The sequence below is a fragment of the Haemorhous mexicanus genome, chromosome 10 (genome assembly GCF_027477595.1).
Source record: "Haemorhous mexicanus isolate bHaeMex1 chromosome 10, bHaeMex1.pri, whole genome shotgun sequence".
In the NCBI taxonomy this organism is placed as follows: domain Eukaryota; kingdom Metazoa; phylum Chordata; class Aves; order Passeriformes; family Fringillidae; genus Haemorhous; species Haemorhous mexicanus.
Genome location: NC_082350.1, coordinates 12,008,504 through 12,014,549, shown reverse-complemented (window position 1 = coordinate 12,014,549; position 6,046 = coordinate 12,008,504). Strand labels below are relative to the sequence as shown.

General features: G+C 48.8%; 1 protein-coding gene across 4 annotated transcripts in view; it reads left to right on the top strand.

Moving 5' to 3' along the window:
* The first annotated feature begins 1,776 nt into the window (after positions 1-1,776).
* TFDP2 (transcription factor Dp-2) overlaps positions 1,777-6,046 on the top strand; it is a 55,788-nt gene continuing 51,518 nt past the window's right edge. For 2 of the 4 annotated variants that reach the window (XM_059855376.1, XM_059855375.1), the window contains exon 1: positions 4,529-4,741. The gene's annotated coding sequence lies outside the window, so the exon portion shown is untranslated. Of the gene's footprint in view, positions 1,976-4,528; positions 4,742-6,046 lie in introns of those variants that run through there. The other 2 variants (XM_059855374.1, XM_059855373.1) reach the window with 2 other exon arrangements.

Sequence of the window (6,046 nt, the reverse complement as noted above, 5' to 3'; positions counted from 1 at the left end):
GTAAGATTCTGCAGTTACAGGATATGTGAAACAATTGCTTTGCTTTAACACCTGTATTCAGCTTGGGATTTTCCTCTGCCATCACAAAGTCACTGCTAAAGAAAATGCTCATTAGCAAGGAGGTTCTCTCTCCAAAGCCAAGCAGAAAGGCTTTAAGTCTGGCACTCTGAAGTTTGTGCCTCAGTCACTGGTTTTCTACATTTTGTTCTCACTGAGGGAGTTTAGTTTCATCATCATCTGCCTTTCATCACCTAGTGCCCTTTTGTTGAAGGCTCCTTGACTTAGGTTCTCTTGGTAGCCTGGCGGTTTAGCTGGGCTGAGCAGGCAGTGTTGCAGTGCTCCCAGACAGAGCTCTGACAGGAGCTCAACCTGATTCTGTTCAAATCACTCTGCTGGAGGCAGCTCTGCACCATGTGCCTGATACTTCACCTTTATGTGGTGGTGGTTTTCACCCTGGCAATGGCACAGCTAGAGAGAGAGAAGATACCCAAGAGACTGTATAGTCCTCTTGTTCCAGGAGGTATCCTAGAGGACACACTCTGGATAACCATTTTAGCACTGTCACTGTTTAATTTGAAGCAGGAATTTAAGCTGTTTTCCTTTCACTAACCTCAAGTCTACAGGAGAGAAACTTCACTGCAAATTATGGATGTGGAAAGGCCTTGGTGTATTTACCAGCTGAACCTTTCAAATGGCCTGCAGAGTTGTGAGCTCTGATGTGGAGAGGTTCAAAGTAAGGGAGTAAGGCTCTGAAACAGGGGTGTCTGGAAATCTCCCAGGATGGACCAACTTTTGGAGATCAGAGCATTTGCCACAGCTTGTGACATGAAGTTGTCCAAAGACTGAGCAGACAAACCAACATTTTGAAAAAAATTGATTACTGATCAAAGCCTCTTTTGCTTATCTTTTACCAAAAAAATTATTTTGTCTTCCCATGAAATCTTTAATGTGATGTTATCTAAATGTGGCACCTGTTAATTGATAATGGATTTGAAATAAGCTTTAGATATATTTTTACAGGTGCTGTGCTGTCCCAATTTTTGCTGCACAGAAGGGGATTAAAACCATTTTAAAACCTCACTCATACTAACTTTTATTAAAAATATGTCAGCTTTTACTGCTGTATTTTTGCTTTTATTTAATTTTTTTGTCTCAAGGTTGTTTTCATCAGTTTGGAAAGTATATGCAATTTTACATTTTCTATCAGCTGAGTTTGATAGTAAAGGTAACAATACAAAATTACAAATATTAACTCGTTTTTGGCTTTGTCATTTTAAGATACTCAGTTGAGATTTAATTTTGTATTTGGGATTGGACAGCAATGCAGCTCATTGACATGTGAAGATTGGCAACTGAGTTGAGATGTGTTAATGATCTCTGGGCATTCTGCCTTCACAGATCCCACCGTGCTGATAGTGGATAACGTCCTATCAGTTTGGCAGTTGGATCATTCATAACCTATAGTCCTAGTAAATATGTGGGGACTATGTGGCATGGAAAGTGATGCCTCATAATAACCCCTCTGTTGTTGGAGGAATCTTGCTACTATTAGATTAATTGTTGTATTTTAAGAGAAAGGGGAGATGGAAAAGTCTTCAGATAGTTGAAAATACTATCAGCAGCTGTATTAATTTTGTTACATAGCTAAAAAAATGATCAAGTTGTCTGTGTTTAAAAGCTTACTGTAATAAACTTGACCAAGATTTTTGAGGACTGTTTTCTTTTAAGCAGTATTTTCTGCTCTACTCTAACAGCCAATTTCATGTAAAATTAATTCAGTTACTCTCCTTTGTTTTTAATAAGAACATTTAGACTTGCTTTCCCATCAGGAGAAAGTTAAAAAAGCAAAATACTGAGTTGCTGAAAGCCTGTTACCTTCTACTGGCATAATCTCTGTAGAAAGATCCTTCAACTAGTCTCACTATTTCCAGGATCAGGGCACAGCGCAAGAGGCTCAGCAGTTGAAGAGAAAGAGGTAAGAACCATTTCCTGCCAGTCGGTGGGGTTGTGTTACTGGTCTGAGCTAACGAGGTATGAGTCCCTCTTGAAACAAAGAGGTGTGACAGTCCTGCAGGTGAGTCGGTGCTCTGACCCAGAAGTTGGGCAGTGTGTTAGTTTAGGGCTTTAAGGGGAGTCAGGGCAGGTTGAGCAGGAGAAAAGGGCATGGTGGGGGAGGGGGAGCCTGTTTTGGGTTAATGTTTGTGCAGGTTATCACAGCAAGGGCTGTGGGCTGACAGGAAAGCAGTAAAACTAGCAAATACTGAAAAGTGATGTACTGTGGAAGGGAAAAGAGCTGGCATCTAGGAGAGATCTGGCTGGATCTGACTGGCCAGGGGGAGCAAGGGCTGGGACACCAGACAGGTTCTGGAGGGCAGGCGTAGCTGCTCAACCCACACCTTAGTGTGTATAAAAAACCCAATTCTAAGGGGTTTTTTTCAATGCAGCCTTCATTCTGGGGTAAAATTTGGGATTTGTGAAAGTTCTAAACCAATACAGTTTATTACAGTCTTTCAGAATGTTGCATAAATAGCATACTTACACTCATGCAAGTTGGTCATTGTTTCACCACCTTCAAACTCAATAGTGTGTGTGTGTAAATATATATGTATAGATGTGTGTATATAGAGTTAGTCTGCAATTTGCTGTTGAAAGCAAATGCAAACTACAGCAGTGACCTTCCTTCTGTTTCTCTCCTTGGGGGTTCAAATGGCTATTTTTCATGTTCATAATCAGCTCCAGTATCTGACTTCAGCTCATCAGTGTTTCTTGCCAAAAAAGTAAATAAACCAGTGAACAAAAAAAGAGATCAGTGAAGCCCAAGTGTCTTTATTGAGGCTAGGTTCAAGTAGTTGTTTAGCTGTGGTAACTAATAATAGTGCAGTAAACCAGCCAACCTGGTTGCTTCTGGTTTTTTTCCTTTTGAAGGTAGTGTGTGCCTTGTGCACTTCTGTCAGGGCGTGTGTCATATTAGTGATTGTGGTTGTACCTGTTAGAGGGGGCTCCAAGAGAATACACAATAGTTGGCATATTTCTATTGCTTCTTTGAATGTATCTTGCATAACACTGCCAATATTGATAAAAGGTCTTGTTACATGTCATGGAAGTGTTTTTTAGAGGAGGAAAAGAAATTAAAACCACAATCTGCAAATTCCTAGGCACATGCAAGATTTTCAGTTGTAAACTGCCTCATTGCAATAAATACAAAGGTCTTGTTTGCTAATACTGCTAATATTCCTTAGACTGACATTTAGGAACTCAATTTTATAGGCTGAACACCTTGTTTTTTGACGTTCCTTCCTTTTTTAGTGAAGGCGACAGGATCAAAACCATGTCTTTCTAGAGCATTTAATGTCTGTAATGCAAGAAAAACAGAAGTTGACCATGTTTGATCTAGTATATGTATGATCTGAAGGGATTTAAAGCACATAGTGTTTGTGGCCCCATACATCTTGTTTTGCTCAGCTTGCTCATTGGCATTAAGCTGCGTTTGTGTTGGAGAAATATGTAAAATGGGTAACTGCGCGCCTTGGATGTGTGCCTGGCTGCACTCGAGAAGACTTAACAAATGTTGCATCGTTGGGTTGAATGGAACTAGTGCCGAATTTATTTTTTTGCTCCCAGGAGTGCTTTCTATTTATATAGTCTCTGTAGGAATACGTAACCCTGCTTCGTTGAAACAGTTTTTTTTCAAGCGGTAAGGAAACGTTGAAATTAAACACTTTTTAAGGCTTTTCCAAGGCGCCGAGCTGGGTCTGGTTTTTGCGGCTGCGGGGCGGGTCCCGGGTCTGGCAGGGCGGAGGTGCGAGGGCGCGGTCGCTGCTCCTCGGCCCCGCCGCCGCTTTGTTGGCCCGGGAGCCTTTGTTCGCAGGGGGAACACAGCAGGAGCTGGGCCCGGGCACGGTGCACAGGCGGCCCTGACCTCGTTCTGCCGCCGGCTTCCGCACCGGGGCCGGACGTTCCTGCAGGGCCCGCGGCGCCGAGTCCGCGGCGGGGCTGAACTTTGCATCCCGGGACGCAGCCCCAGGAGCTCCTCGCAGATAAGCGGCACGGCCCGCGGCCGCAGCCAGCGCGGCGCCGCGCGCTGTGTGTAAATACAGGCCTGTATATATTTATGTATTTGTGTATTTATACACTCCCTACCGCCCGCAGCACCTGGGCGCCGCTGGGACAGGTGCGGCCGCCTGGAGCCGTCGCGGGGATCGAACCCGAGTCCTGACGGCGGCCGGCGCGCGCCGCGAGGGAGAGGCGGCGGCCGCGGCTCCCGGCCGGCCACGCCCTTCCGCCCCGCCCCCCCCGGCCCCGGCCCGGCGGATTGGCGAGCGGTGTGTGTACACACACAGGTCCGGGCCAATGGCGCGGGGAGGGCGCCTGGCGTCACGCGTCGCGGCAGCCAATGGCCGCTCCCGGCCGGCAGACGCCGCCAAGCTTGTGCGGGGGAGCAGGACCGGGTAGCGCTCGGCGCGGGGCGGGCGCGGGGGGGCGGCGGGGCCGGGCCGGGGGCGCTGCGGGCGCTGCTGCCGCCACGCACCGGGGGCCGCCCGGGGGTCCCGGCTCCCGGGCCTCCTCGCCAGCGGCGAGTGCGCGGCGCCGGCCCGGCCGAGAGGCGTCGTCGGCGCGACTGGATCGCTCCTTGCCGCGGCGGCTGCCAAGGGACCGTCGCCGTCTCGTCGCCTCAGCGTCGCTGTCTGGGCCCAACCCGCGCTACCGCCCGCCTTACCTCCGTCCCTGACCGGGCCTGCTGGTGAGCGGGGAGCGGGGGGCGGGTGTGGGGGGCTGTGAGGGGGAAGGGCAGCGCCTTTCTTCAGCGATCAGCGGCCGCCGCCCCCCGTGCCCCGGGCGGCGCGGTCCCGCCGGCCCAGCCGCCCCCTCCCCGGTGCCGCCGGGCAGCGCGGTCTAGCCCCACCTCGTCCCCCCCGGTGCCTTACGCCGGGCGGACCCGGGAGGCCGGGAGTCGGTGCCCGACACCTGCGGGCGGGCCCGGGCGGCGGTGACAGCCGGGGCGCCTCCTCCATTGTGGGGAGCGCTGGCGCGGCGGGGCTGGGCCGCGCCGGGCTATGCGGGCTGCGGAGCGAGCGGCGGCCCGGCCGCGGCCCCGGAGCGGGAAGGCACCGGCCGAGCGCCCGGCCCTGCTCAGTGGTGCCTGAACTTCGTGTCGGGGCGGTTCTCACCCGCGGGTCTTATCGGGAGAGGGTCAGTCCGGCACAACAACAACAAAACTTCCCTGCCTGCCTCTTCCTGGGAGTTACAGGCCTGCCCGGGCTTCCAGCTGTAAAGGGCTCAGCGGCAGAGGTGAACCCAGTGTAAACACCGTCTGTTGGAACTCAGAATACAAACAATAGAAGGAAAATACGGAATAAGCAAACTTCCTTGAAATGTGGAAGAAAACCGCAAATGAGAGCGTGCTCCCTCATTGAGTAAAGGGGGGATGCCGAGCTGTGTATCTCAGCTTATGCTGCTCTCCTCTGGAGAGAGGACTTTGGGTTTCATTTTCTCTGTAAATTCTTGATTTGACAGAGAAAATGAATAGATTTAATTGATATGATATAATATGCCAGGTAAACATTTTTTACAAATTATTTCTTGGTCAGCTTTTGTAATTCTGAAAGTAGTTCAATTATTTTTTTGACTCTTCATTAATATGGTTCACAGTGACTTTGTTTTTCAACTGCTATCACTGATGTAGCTTAATTATGTGGACAAAAGGTAATAAAATGTTGGAGGTTGTGTAGTGCTGTAACAAATTGCAAGTTGATACAATCTTTGTTTCAGAAATAATGTTATGCTGATAAAAATGGATGCTGTTAAAAAAGAAATTAATAGATTTTCTCTATTCCTTTCCCCTTCCCAAATTAACCTCAGTTCTTTTGATTATATTATATAATATTATATCCTGTCATACACAAAAACAGATCTGTGTAAGTGTGGTAAGGATTGAGAGGACCAGTGTTACAGGGCAAATGCAGAGCTGTGTTTCACAGCCCATATTTATGCCAATGCTCTTTATACTCACTGGCGGTTTTTGCGCAGTGAAGTATTGAATTTCAGG